The following is a 14,227-nucleotide window of genomic DNA, read 5'->3' as shown; positions in this document are numbered from 1 at the left end:
GAATATGCTGTTGTCAAAAGTACTCATGCCTTTCCAAAGTGCCTTCTCGATTTCTCTTGCCAAAGTTGGGTTTAAAGCAGCTGTACTAAATATAGAAAGCCCAGGATCTCTAAATGACCTATTTAATAACATTTCTCCTTTGTGCTCCAGACATTTCTTTAAAAAAGAAACAGGTTGAATCACAGACCTGTACCTCTGAAACAAATAATACATTATATGTTAAAAAAAAAAAAAAAAAAAGATGAAGAAGATAGTAGGAAGGGAAAAATGAAGGGGGGGGGGGATCCGGAGGGGGAGACGAACCATGACAGACGATGGACTCTGAGAAACAAACTGAGGGTTCTAGAGGGGAGGGGGTGGGGGGATGGGTTAGCCTGGTGATGGGTATTAAAGGGGGCACGTTCTGCATGGAGCACTGGGTGTTATATACAAACAATGAATCATGGAACACTACATCAAAAACTAATGATGTATGGTGATTAACATAACATAAAAAAAACAGGTTTGAATAAATAAATCCCATTTTCATGGTAATAATTGCAGAGGCATCTGAAAGATAAAATGTGCCATTTTCATCACGTTTTTGAACAGATATAGCAGAGCAGGGATGATTTGCAAAAGATAGCAACATGTTCTGAAATATATGCTAGGAGTGTCTTAAAAATGTTAAATATCTACTGTAACTCTACTGTTTCCTCTTACAGATTTTAACATCCTACACATTTAGTGCCCAAAGCTGAAGACAAGGAGAGGAGATCCTCAGTTTGACATAGAAACCTCCACTGATGGAGACGCTGCTATAAAGAATTTGCTTCTACAGCTGAAGTGTCAGGATATTTTATCAGTTTCTCTAGATTTCTGTTGTGGCTGAGACTATGTATGCAGAGGGGAGAGGGCGACGGGCAGGATATAAAAAGCAAGGCTGCAGATGAGAAGGAAGCCCCATGAGAGAAGATGGCATTAAATGACATCTTCCTATTCCAGAGCCCTGGTCGGCTAAGGGGACCGGACAATAGGGTCGCCAAATGTATAAGCCCTGTCCTAGACCAATTCAATTAGAATCTCTTGGAGTGGGACGGAGACATCAGCACACTTTCAAACTCCTGAGGTAACTCCAAAGTCCAACACAAGCTTGAGAAACGCTCTTCTGGTGTCTGGTACAGACACAGCTGTTCGGAAGCGGAGGTCACAGCAGCTCATCTGAACAAGGCCCAGTGTGTGCCTTCATGCTCTGCATGCTCCCCAGCAAACCTTCTGTTCCTTTGTATTTTCCCCTATTTCTCTTTCAGAATACATTTAATTTCTCATGCTAGCTTTCTTCATTGCTGTTACCTTCTCTCCATCCAAACAGTCCATGTGCAAATTATTTTTAACCAAAACCCCGACTTCATTTTTCATGTGTATATCTTGTCCATATTTTTAACCCCAAACCTTCCCTGGTGCTCCCTCCACTCGAGCATCCCCCAGCACCTGCGTTCCCGGTCCTATCACAAAGCCAGCTGTTTGGAAGTGAGCATCCAGGAGAGCACTTCTAATGATAAAAGAAGGCTGAAATGGCTTCAAGTTTCCTTTACATCACCTGTTCTTTAAGCCAATTAGAGTCACACTATCACAAGCTGGGCCCCAAAAGCTACCAACACCTCTAAATTCTCTCAGATGCTATCTCTCCTTTCGCTTTTCTTGCCAAGGTTTAGCAGATATATAGATAGACTCTCCTGTCTTGCACCTCAGAAACAACAGGGTTATTTTTGCTTTGTCCAGGATGATTCAATGTAGCCAATATTAGCATTGTTATACATCTCAGAGAATAAAGGAGGCTGGCTTTGTGAGGTCATGGACCTTGCTTTATTAAATTTGAGTTTTATTAAATATATAATACTTGATTTCTTTTCCAGTAAAAATTTTTAACTGTGGGCAAAGCAAAAGCACATTTGCTATAATTTAGTTGTGCAATAAATTGGCTGGCTTAATTTAATGATCAATTATTAATGAATTGGTAACAGATAAATAAATTCCATAGATTATAGCTAAGCTTCCTTTTAGCTAATAATGATAGCTTCTTCTCCCACTGAACATTTAATAGGAGCTGCTAACAAGTTGCAAAATTAGCAGATTTAAGTTTCATTACCTTTTGATTTCCCTATCTGCCTTCTAATGAGAGATCTAATGAGCAAAGAAGTGGCCAGGAGGAGGCAATGAAAAAGAGAGGAAGAAAATAAAAGCAAAAGGACTGAGACACATAGAACTAAGTGTATTTCCTTCCCTACTCACCATTTATGAGTCTCCTCTCTTTAAGACTTCGGTGTATGTCCGCGTTAGAACTAGAGTACTAATACAGTGTCATGAACAAAGACAATCATGTCCAATACACTTACCCTAGGGAAATTCAAGAATGATTTAAAGACACACAGCACAATTCTATTCATTCCTAATTTATTTAGCCAGGGTGTTTGAGTAAACATCAAAGTTAAGGCTTTTCAAATGAATCTTTCTTCCATCTGGTACAACTGAGCAGATTATCAACATATATTTATTTTTTAAAAAAATCATCTTCTTGGCCAGTTTACCAGCAGCACGTGAAAATTACTATTATCACTCCATACTCATAGCTTGCTTTTGTCTCCCCTACCTCCACATGATGGGTCACCATACTCACATAATTAACCTGCCACTGTTCTGAATGGCTTTGTTTTATTTTCAAATATTGAATCCATCTTCAAATAAAGATTTACCTTCTCACAGAATATTAAAGTCAATGAGTCTTGATATTGGAAAGCAATTCTGAAAGGAAACATGATGTAAGACTATTAAATAAAAATAGCATGGCTTGACAATCCTGCTTTGTGTGTGATTCTGGGTGAATTATGTGCCTCTGAACCAAGGACAGCCCTGAAAGGTAGACCTTCCATTTCCTGGTGCCACCAGGGGTATGTGTTACTTGGTTGACCGAGCTTGGAGCTGAAGTGAACAACTTTATGGTCCTATCTAAAGATCTTTCCAATTTATTAATTCAAAGTTATAAGAAAATGGTGACACTAAATCTAATGCATATCCATAATGGAAGAGTCCCCAGATCTTCAGCTTCTTTTAAATTATTATTATTATTTTAAAAACACGTTTCTGAAAACCCAAACCAATTCATCCAATTCAGAAGAACATTGATGTTAACTTACAAAGGCATAACATGATGTTGGGGGAAAGCTGTCTTACACTATAAAAAAAATAAATAAAGATAGGCAACATATTTGGGAGTGTAAAACCTTAGTCCTCATAAGAATATGATTCAATTTGAATGTAAAAAGCATAGTCACTCTTCCACACTGCTATCCTTTTTCCATACTTATTTTTAGAGATAATGCTTAAATAAATCACACAGAAAGCAAGATGATTATTAATTATTTACTTATTTGGAGCCAAACCCTTTTAGTTTTCACTGAATTACTTATTTACAAATGAAAAACAGTTCAGAAATCTCCAACATATTGACCTAGAACATAAATTGCGCATCTTTTTCCTCTTACTAAGCTATTTTTAATATGAGCAATTATTAATGCATTCATTTCCAAATGGAGGGAAAAAAAACTCTGCTCTACCATTAATGTAGTGTTGGGTCCAGTATTTTTCCATTTCTGTTAAAAAGCAACAGACTGTCCAGCACTCAAATGGAGAAGTGAGGATGTGATGTTCAGTGCAGTCAAGAACACTTCTAAGACTAGGACAAGACCTTCTTCCTATCTCTATGGTGGTTCTTTGCCCACCCAGCCCCCATTTCTCAGCGTGTTCATGTGTGTGTCCATCCTTTATGATGAGGTAGCCCATGTGCTTCAGGGAGAGCTGATCTAACCTCCAGACCTGATTAGGTTCAGGGGACCCTTTTACCCTTTGTCACTGATGAACTCAATAATGCAGGGCTAAGCCAATCACTTTCATGAAATGTTCTTGGCTAAAGCGATTGGTGAAATAATTGGCAGGTAACCCATTATTGGCCAGTAAAACATAATAAATTATTGCTCAGGGCACTGAAAAAGAGATATCTTTGCTTCTATTAGAGAACCCCTGGAAGAGATCATCTCTCCTTCTCTGAACTTCAATACTACATGAGGCTTCGACATGCCCCAGCCACGGCAAGGAGCGGTGGCTGATTCAGGGAAATAGGGCAGGAGTCCTGAGCAAATGAGGTCTGACTTCTGTCCCACATCTGAACTTTTCCCCTTAAGTGAACAATAAATTTTCCATATTTTGTTAGTTTGAATTTTCTTCCTTCCTATATATAGGAAGGATTTTCTTCCTTCCTTCCTATAACCCCAAGTACTTTTTTTGACATGTCCAAGAATGTTTTTTACAGGACTCTTCCTAATACACAAATAGTGAAAAACAACCCAAATGTTCACAAACTGTAGAATAGGTAAAGTATAAAATTCAAACAATGGAATGTTATATGGCAATGAAACAGAACAAAGTATTGCAACATGAAACAACAGGTATAAATCTCAAAGATATAACCTTGAGTTAAAGAGGCCAAAAAAATGGAGTCCATTTCCTGTAATTCCATTTATATTAAGTTCAAAAACAGACAAACTAATCTGTGTTGGTAGAAGCCTGCCGAATAGTGGTTCCCTATAACCCAAAATACTTTGACATATTCTTCGATCATAATCACAATATTTCTTCAAGTATTATATCCCAGCTTTCTCCACACATTAAAAGACCTGTCCCCTTACAACTGTCTATTTCTGTTCTTTTAACAGTTTAATTTCATTTTTCCCAGCAAGTCTTTCCTGCTTTGCCTGGAATCAATCTAATTTCAAATATCTAAATTTACTGGGGGTGGGAAGGGATGGTGGGGTGTGGATATGAACACAGGAGTATTTATTTTCTGTGCATCTCAGTACAAAATACGTTTGTATACTATATGATGCCTAATATACTCAGAGGTTTCATAATTTAAAAAATAGTCTGGACTCAAAAAAACCACCACCACAACAAAACCACCTTATGATACAAATTAGTTTCTAAAATACCTGTGGCCTTCCAAACTACTGTATGTAGCTCAACGTCTAGATTATGAAAATGGAGGTAAATGCAGAAGCTCACACTGTCAGAAATGTTAAAAAAAAAAAAAAAAAAAAAAAGCAGTCTCTTAAACTGGAGATTTTGGACTCAGAAGGTCTGGGATGTATTTAAGATAGGCGAGTATATCTTTAACAGAGTTGAGAATCAGCAGTGATATTTTTTAAAGTAGCAAAAGAAACTGAATACTTGCTGTTGTTTTAAAAATATTTTGTATACTTTTCCAGGCCCCCAGCTTGGGGAGTTGGTTCCCCCTGGTGGGAGACCTGGCTTCAGACTTGGCCTTCCCGCCCCGACTGGGGGTGAAGGCGATGAGCCAGCAGGGCTGGAGCCTCCTGGGTTTCCAAGGCCCTCCTGGAAGGTCAGGAATCAGGCTGGGGGTTGGGGCAGGTGCTGAGGTGTGGGGGATTCCCCCATGCTCCCCCATATGAGTTCTGGCTGGAGGGGGGGAAGGTTTCATACTGTGGGCCTCAGGTTAGAATGGGACTGGTGCCCCAAGGCAGCCTTGAGACCTCTCAGCCAGAAGGCGAGCTGGGAACAGAGACAGAGAACAACTCTGAGGGGTCCTCCCCCCAGCCCTGCACTGCCCCACCAGAGGCTGTGAACCTATCAAGGAGAAGCTGGAGCAAATCCCTGGGGAGTCCCAGAACATCAAAGTTATGCAGAAAGACCTGAACAATTCGCCAAGCTCCTGAAGCAGAAGAGGATCACCCTGGAATATACTCAGGCCAATGTGGGGCTCACGCTGAGGGTTCTCTTTTGGAAGGTGTTCAGCCAAATGAACATCTGCCTTTTGGAGGCTCTGCCGCTCAGTTTCAAGAACATGTGTAAGCTGGGGCCCCTGCTGTAGAAGTGGGTGGAGGAAGCTGACAACGATGAAAATCTACAGGGGATATGCAAAACAGAGATCCTCGCTGCAGGCCCGAAAGAGACAGTGAACAAGTCTGGAGAACCAAGTGAGAGGCAACCCGCAGAACATGTGCCTGCAGTGCCCGAAACCCACCCGACAGCCAATCAGCCAAACGGCCCCGCAGCTCAGGTGTCAGAGGGATGTGGTCCCAGGGTGGTTCTGCAACCGTCGCCAGAAGGGCAAAGGATCAAGCATGCTGTGAGTATTCGCAAGGAGAGATTTTGAAGCTGCTGGGTCCCCTTTCTCAGGGGCACCAGTGTACTTTCTTCTGGTACCAGGACCCCATTTTGGTAGTCCAGGCTATGGAGGCCCTCACTTCACTAGGCTGTACCCCTCAGTTCCTTTCCCAGAGGGTGAAGCCTTTCCCTCTGTGTTTGTCACCACTCTGGGCTCTCCTATGCATTCAAACCCAGGATCTGGCCCTTCCAGGAAATGGGAGTAGGGGTGGGAGGTTGCAGAAAAAAGGGGAGAGCTAAGGATAGAGAACTTGGGGTTTATACCAAGGCTTTGGGATTAAGTTCTTCATTCCCTAAGAAAGGATTTGGGAACACAAAGGGTATGGGGGCAGGGAGTTTGGGGGAACTGGTTGGAGGGAAGTTGAAGTTCAAGGATGTTCTTGTTTTTAATCCCCACATCACTCATCACTTTGTTCTTAAAGAAGTCTGGGATACAGTAGGTGGGGGGAAAATGTATTTTTGACTTAGGAGTAGAAAATTGAGTAATAGCAATAGCAAAAGGCTACTTGAAACTTTAGCTGAATGCAGGTATTTAATGAAAGAAGATAACATGATGGGGAAAACACTTATCTCCCACATATATCATAGAAGAGAGAACAAGATAACCCTGAAAATTAGATTTGATTTGAGACAAAATGACTATAGACTTTCTTAATTAACCATGCCAAGAGGCTAAAAGACACTACTAGGGAACACAGAGCTCCAAAAGCGTCAGATCCTAGTAGAAAGTTGAGAAGAATACAGTAAAGAATAGGGTTTAAAAAAAGAATACCTTGTAGTGTAATTATTAGTAGAAAATTGTACAAACTTCAGCCATTGCCACATCCTGTTAAGGCAATATATTAAATCTTGTCCTAAAATTCCTTTACCCATTATATAGAGAGGTCATTCCATTTTAACTATGGTTCTATGTAAGAACTGTTCTTTTTAAAAAATTGTATTTAAATACAGATGCCCGTATCCTGCCTCTTATTCATCTATCAGTTATCCTAGAAGACCATGTAAAAACTCTGGCTTTGATGTTAATTACTTATGTGATCTTGGGCAAGTATCTTAATCTTGGTATGCCTCAATTTCCCTACCTATGCATTAGGGATAACAGTACCTGCTTACGAAGAGATTATCTCATGTATTACATTAGACAGCTTTTGTGAAGTATTTACGTAATGTCTAGTATATGGCAAAAATCCAAGAAAGTTAAACTGTGGCCATTACTAGTAATGTCTTCTAAGTTGGCAGGAGCATACAACTTGTAGCTGCTACAGAGAAGGTAAGTACAGGGACTCACAAAGAATTGAGACACTATCCAGGAAGAAAACACCCTTTCTAAAACCATACTTCCAGTTCTAGTATATAACCCATGGCTGCCTTGATAAGCAGAAAAATTTTCTCTACTCTTTCAATGCTATTTGATATTTCAAAATAAATTAAAAATGAGAATCAGAAGCAAATCAAACCAATTATAAAATTAAATGTGTTTTTCCATGATTTGCCCATGCCCCTCCCACAAACACTAGATATTCTAATATGTTCCCCTAGGACAGTGTTTCATACACCATGGTTCTATACCACAAATATTAGAATCACCCCAGGTGAAGTGACTTATTAAAATGCAAATTATCTGGTTCCCAGCCCAGGCTGAAGGAAGAAATGCAGTGGGGAGTGGGGAGAGGTTCTGAGAATCTTCAATTTTTGTAGTCGCCTGAGGTAAACTTTATGAACACTTAGATGTGCAAAATAATAATCTAGGGCATTGGTTCTCAAATGTGATTCAGACTAGTAGCGTTAGCGTCACCTAGGAACTTGTGGGACATACAAAATCTCAGGCCCCACCCCAGACCTGCAGAATCAAACCTGGGCATGTGCCTTCTAGGTGATTCTGATGCATGCAAAAGTTTGAGACTACCGCTTTAGAGTCTTGCTATTCAAAGTGTGGTCCAAGAAGCAATGCTTAGGCATCACCTGGGAGCTTGTTAGAAATCAGAAATTTGGGACTGCAATACCATCAGCTTTGTTCTTTCTCAAGATTGCTTTAGCTATTTGGGGCTTCACCCCAATCCAAGTAAATCAGATTTTAAAGTTTAAAAAGATGTCCAGGTTATTTCTATGCACATTAAAATCTGAGAAATGCTGGGCTAGGTCAGTGTTTTGCAAACTTCTATAAAAGTAAAAATATAACTTCTAAGTTCCTTCCCTGGAGATTCTGACTTTGAGGGTCTAGAATGATTTTAAGATTTTTATGTACTTACATGAATCCTAGGTAATTAATGTTATCAGCAAAGTTTAGGAAATATGGCTTTGGAGACAAATTCCTGGGTACCACCTAAGTTATGAATCATTGCCCTATATCAGGTTTCTCAATTTTGGCATTATAAACATTACAGGACAGATAATTCTTTGTTGCAAGGGTTGTTCTGTGCAGTGTAGGGTCTTCAAAAATGTCCCTGGCCTCTCCCCACTAGATGTCAGTAGCAGCTTCTCCACTCATGACAATTAAAAATATCTCCAAACATTGACAAATGTCCCCTAGGGGAAAAAAAATCCCCCCACTCTCCACTGAGAGCCACCAGTCTAGAAGACAACTGTTATAGTTGTCTATTATTTTATAATACACTACTCCGAAGCTTAGGGCCTCAAAACAATAACCATATGGTTTTTCTCAAAAGCCAAGAATTCAGGGCAGGGTTGGCTGAGTAGTTCTTTTGCTCCATGTGGCATCATCTGATGATACTCCTTTGGTTTCCTTCTATTAGCAGCTGAACTGAAGATCCATAAATACCTAACATCTGGTCATTTAGAGCTTTCTCTGTCCACTTGAAGGCTCAACATTTGGCAGCCCAACCCAAGGTTCTTTAAAACATGGTGTTCAGATTCCCGAGAGAAAGCAAATGTTTCCAGGGCTCTTAATGGCTAGGCATGGAGTTGTCACAGTGTCATTTCCTCCATGCTTTATGGATTAAAGTGAATCGCAAAGGCAGCCCAGATTCAAGGGGAAGCACATGGACCCTATGTACTTACAGGATGGGAGGGATTGATAGCAGTCACCTTTGGAGACTATTTACCACAGTGAGTTTTGCAGGCATGGTCCACTTTAAGAACAGAAATTGCTATATCATGTGGTTTTTTTAAAACACATCTCTAGTATGTTTATCTAAAATATTGAGAATTCAATATAATATTGTCCCTTAGCATTCCTTTTTTAAAAAATTTTAGTTCCAGTATAATTAACATACAGTGTTATATTAGTTTCAAGCGTATGATGTAGTAATTCAGCAGTTCCATATATTACTCAGTGCTCATCAAGATTAGTGTACTCTTAATCCCCATCACTTTTTTCACCCACCCCCACCCCCACCACTGTCCCTTTGGTAATCACTGGTTTGTTCTCTATAGTTAAGAGTCTGTTTTTTGGTTTGTCTCCTTTTTTTTTCCCTTTGTTCATTTGTTTTGCTTCTTAAATTCCACATATGAATGAAATCATATGGTATCTGTCTTTGACTGACTTATTTCACTTAGCATTATACTCTCTAGATCCATCCATGCTATTGCAAATGGCAAGATTTCATTCTTTTAGATGGCTGAATAATAATCCATTATATATACCACATCTTCTTTATCTTTTCATCTATTGATGGACATTTGGGCTGCTTTCCATAACTTGGCTATTATAAATAATGCTGCAGTAAACACAGGGGTGCATGTAACCCTTTTAACTAGTGTTTCTGTATTTTTTTGGATAAATACCCAATAGTGTGATTATTGGATCATAGGATGGTTCTATTTTTAATTTTTTGAGCAACCTCCATACTGTCTTCCAGAGTGGCTGCACCAGTTTGCCTTCCCACCAACAGTGCACGAAAGTTCCTTTTTCTCCACATCCTCTCCAACACTTGTTTCTTGAGTTTTTGACTTTAGCCATTCTGACAGGTATGAGGTGATAGCTCATTGTGGTTTTGATTTGCATTTCCCTGATGATGAGTGATGCTGTGATGCTGAGCATCTTTTCATACTATGTGTATACATTCCATTAGACTTTTTTAATTTTTTCTCCTAAAAGATGCATTGGGGAAAGGATTTCTTCTGGCTTTCCAATTTCATTGCCTTCATTCTCACCTCATCCCCATTCTGGGGAACAAACTTCTTGAATTATTACATACTGTAAAGTATACATAAATAAATTGTAGAGCTAGATGAGTTTGTACATCCTGGACAAGGATATATGTTATCAGCACCCCCAGAGCCTCCCAGTGACTACCTCTCCCTCCAAAAGTAACCACTGAATTCTATCACTGTGAATTAGCTTTGCCTACTTTTCAGTTTCATATAAATGGAGTTGTAGAATATCACCCTTTTGTATTTGGCTTATTTTGCTCAATATCTTGGCTGGAAGATTCATCTGTGTTGTTGTACAGAAAGCTTGACCCTTCTTACCTCCCCTTGAGTGGTATACTTATCCTACATCTCTTTTCTTCTCTTTCACTCTTTATTCCTCAGCTGCATTAATATTTTTTAAAACCTGATTCTACAGGTCTTCTGATAAAAACTCATCATCAGACTCTGGATCTCTACCACTTTCAAAATAAATCTAAATGCTTAGCCTTCACAATCTCATGCCAATCTATTTTTCAAATCTTACATTACTTTCTAACCAGAATAGCCAACTGGATCCCACTTAATCTCTGATGTCCCCCATGTTTTCACTCAGCCTTTTACCACAGTCCAGATGGAGAAATGGATCTCCTCTCAAGATCCTGTCATTTTTTTTCCTTACTTGAGTTGGCTGGGCGTTCAATTTTTTGTGTTTAAGTAACTATACACTCCCGTAACTGGTCAGTTGAGATCTAATAACATAAGAAAGCTAAGATTATTTCTGGCTAGACTGGAGAGAAACCTTGAGGTAAAAAGTATTTCTTCTTTGAGATATCACCTCAATTCGAAAAAGGATCTCTCAAAATATAAAACTTGACTGACATTTCAAAACATAACATGGTCAGGAATAGGTAAAATAGAAGAGTTTCAAAGAAACAAGTGAACAGGAGTCTATATGAATAGAACTGCATTATCTAGAAGAAAAAATCATCTTCTGTACTACAAATATGTCAGGAGAAAGAGTGTTGGTTGAGTCTCTAATAAACACAGCTTTGGAGGGACCATCTACTAAAGAATTAAAGGCATTAGAGAAGGCTAAGAATCTAGGAAAAAGTAATTATCACTGACATGACTGTAATTTTTTTGAACATGAAGTAACAGTAGAGATGAAAGACGTCTTTAACTATTTGAAAGAATATTATTTTTCCTTCCACTTAGTCTAGAATTGGGTCTAATCTGTGTGTGTCAATATGGCATAAACAGCATAGCACACAATGAGCTCCCATCAGCAGAGGTGGGAGCCCTACTTAGGTTAAAGTTTGGTCTAATATAGGTAGTTCCCAGCTGCTGGTATATGAACTAGAAGCGTGAGAGTCACTGGGGCACTTTTTACAAGGCAAAATCTTCTAGTCCCACTTCCTAACCTACTGAGTCACATAGGGCATAGTATCTAAGAACATGCTCTTTTAAGTAAGTGCCTATCAAGCTTTAAGACCTCCTTCAAGAAATGTTTGCCTTTGATAGCAAAAGGTATAAGGAAGTGTTTCAAATTGTTCCTGATCCAAAGGATTCTTTGGATTTCTAAGCTTAATATGGAAAACATTTTTTTTTTCCAATTACCTGAAGCTCCATCTATTTACTTATTTATTTTATATTCATTGGGTGGGTACCATGTGTACTGATGTGGAGTTAACACAATGAGTCAGGTCCCTGAACTCACAGAGTATCCAAATTGAAAGGGAAAACAGGCATGAAACTGACAGATATAGAAAACAAATTTAAAATTAGTACTATGTCAAGCCATATAACTGTGATGAGTATAATGAAATAAACTATGGCTTGATGAAGAAGAGACGCTAATAAGCAAGTCTGATTGAGACTGGAGGTCAGAAACATCCCCAGTAACAAAAAGGGCATTTAAGCTGAGGCTGAAGGATGGCAGAGGATTTTTCAGGCCTTGAATGAGTAGAAGGGCATTCCAAGCAGAGGGAACAGCACCTGTGAAGACCTTAAAGTGGAAAGAAGGAATTTGTGTTTGCAAGGAACTGAAAGAAGTCCTGTTTGTTTGAAGAAGACAAGTGGTCCAAGATGAAGTTGATAGTTAGACAGAGGCCAGATCATGCTCAGTGTGATGCCTAATCTTATGTGTCAACTTGTCTGGGCCCCAGTTCCCAGGTATGAGGTCAAACATTATTCTGGATGTTTCTATGAGGGTGATTTGAATGAGATTAACATTTAAGTAGGTGGACTTTATGTAATGCAGATTGCCCTTCATAATGTGGGTGGACCTCATCTGACTGTTTGAAGTCCTAAACAGAGCAAAAGAATGATCTCCCTAAGAAAGAGGGAATTCTGTAAGAAGACAGCCTTAAGACTTCAACTGCAACATTGTCCCTTCCCTGAGTTTCCAGTCTGCTGGCTCACCCTTCAAATTCAGGGCTTACCAGACTTTTATATATATACACACATATATCCTCTTGGTTCTGTTTCTCTGGAGAACCCTGATTAATACAACAAAAGTTGGAAAACTTATAATACATATTTTATTTTGCCAAACATTAGAATGGGAAGCCATTGCAGAGAAGCAGCTTTAGCAAATATCGGTCATCACATATTTAGTTTTTGTAGATACAGTTTTAGCCTAGTATTTGCATATACAGACTTCTAGAAAGGGCTACCAGGTTCATAGTCTCCCCTTAGCCCTTTCTCTCTCTAATATACTCTCCCATGCATTTTATAGCTTTCCTTTATCCCCCTATTATTTCATAAAGTCCAATCTCAAAAGTTCTGCAACTCCCTGTTTTAAAGGTTTTGCTGGGGAAATCACTACAATAAAGCAGCTCTGAAACTGATTTAACTTCATTGCTCCCAGCATATCAACTACATATCGTTCCAAAATCCCAATATTCTTTCTCTAAAATTTGCATGCACAGTGTATGTTGTTGAATGACAAGAAAAATGCAGCCCAGATCCCCAAGTTGAAACAAATGCCAATTTATTTTCCTTTCTAGAAATAAATCTGTAAAGAATTTTCTTTGAATTGGGGTGCATGGTAGGGAGGTCTTCTTGTAATTTATTTTCATAGCTCCCATCCAAGGGAAGTCACCAAACTAAATCAAGTGAGACAGAGGAACCCTGATTGACTCACTAAAGCATGGAGGGATAGCAGAATTCTTCTTGAAGAATTCACACAATTCTGATAGCAATTATAGCTCTCAATTTTCTCACTAAGCAATACCTGCATGACTTGGTTTTAAAAAAAAAAAATCATGAGTGATATTTGGGCTTTCATCATTAAATATATTTTTTAGAACCTACTATGCACAATGTCAGGTCTTAGGAATTGGATGATTGATAGCATACACTATTCATTCAATAAAAACATGATGCATGCCAAGCCCTGTTCGAGCCTCTGGGGATACAGCAGTAAACAAGGAAACATGAGGCATGGATCTTTCCTCTTCCATTGAATCCTTTTTTATTCCGGAGAGGGTGAAATAGACTATAAAATGATAATTAAGCAAGATAATTTCAGAATCCAATAAGTGCTATGACTATAATCATAAAAAGAACAAACACTTAACATATATTTTGTGCCAGAAACTGCACGAAGCATTTTACTCACATGAACTAATTTTACCCTCACAACAACTCTGTGAGACAAGTACTATTATTATCTGTTTAACAGATTAGGAACCTTAGTCATCAGGAGGTTAATGAATTTGGCTGAAACTAGGTGGAGCCAGGATGTGCCTCTGGGCCTCTGATTCCAGGTGTCTGTGCCTCTCACTTCCACGTTAGGCGGGTGGCTATGATGGGAAGGCACTGCGGTCCACTTAGAAGGAATAGTCAGAAAAGGCCTCCATGAGGATTGATGTAGCTCTGAGACATACCTAAGGGATTCAAAACATTCCAGAATCCA

At 39.1% G+C, this 14,227-nt stretch overlaps 1 protein-coding gene and 1 pseudogene across 8 annotated transcripts in view; one reads left to right on the top strand and one right to left on the bottom strand.

Moving 5' to 3' along the window:
* The window catches only part of GRM7 (glutamate metabotropic receptor 7), a 906,130-nt gene that overhangs the window by 538,247 nt on the left and 353,656 nt on the right, over positions 1-14,227 (bottom strand). The gene's annotated exons all lie outside the window — the stretch shown is intronic.
* LOC116636753 lies at positions 527-9,516 on the top strand (annotated as a pseudogene).

This window comes from Phoca vitulina, unplaced genomic scaffold (assembly GCF_004348235.1).
Source record: "Phoca vitulina isolate PV1807 unplaced genomic scaffold, GSC_HSeal_1.0 scaffold13, whole genome shotgun sequence".
Lineage (NCBI taxonomy): Eukaryota > Metazoa > Chordata > Mammalia > Carnivora > Phocidae > Phoca > Phoca vitulina.
This window is presented reverse-complemented; position numbering and strand designations above follow the sequence as displayed.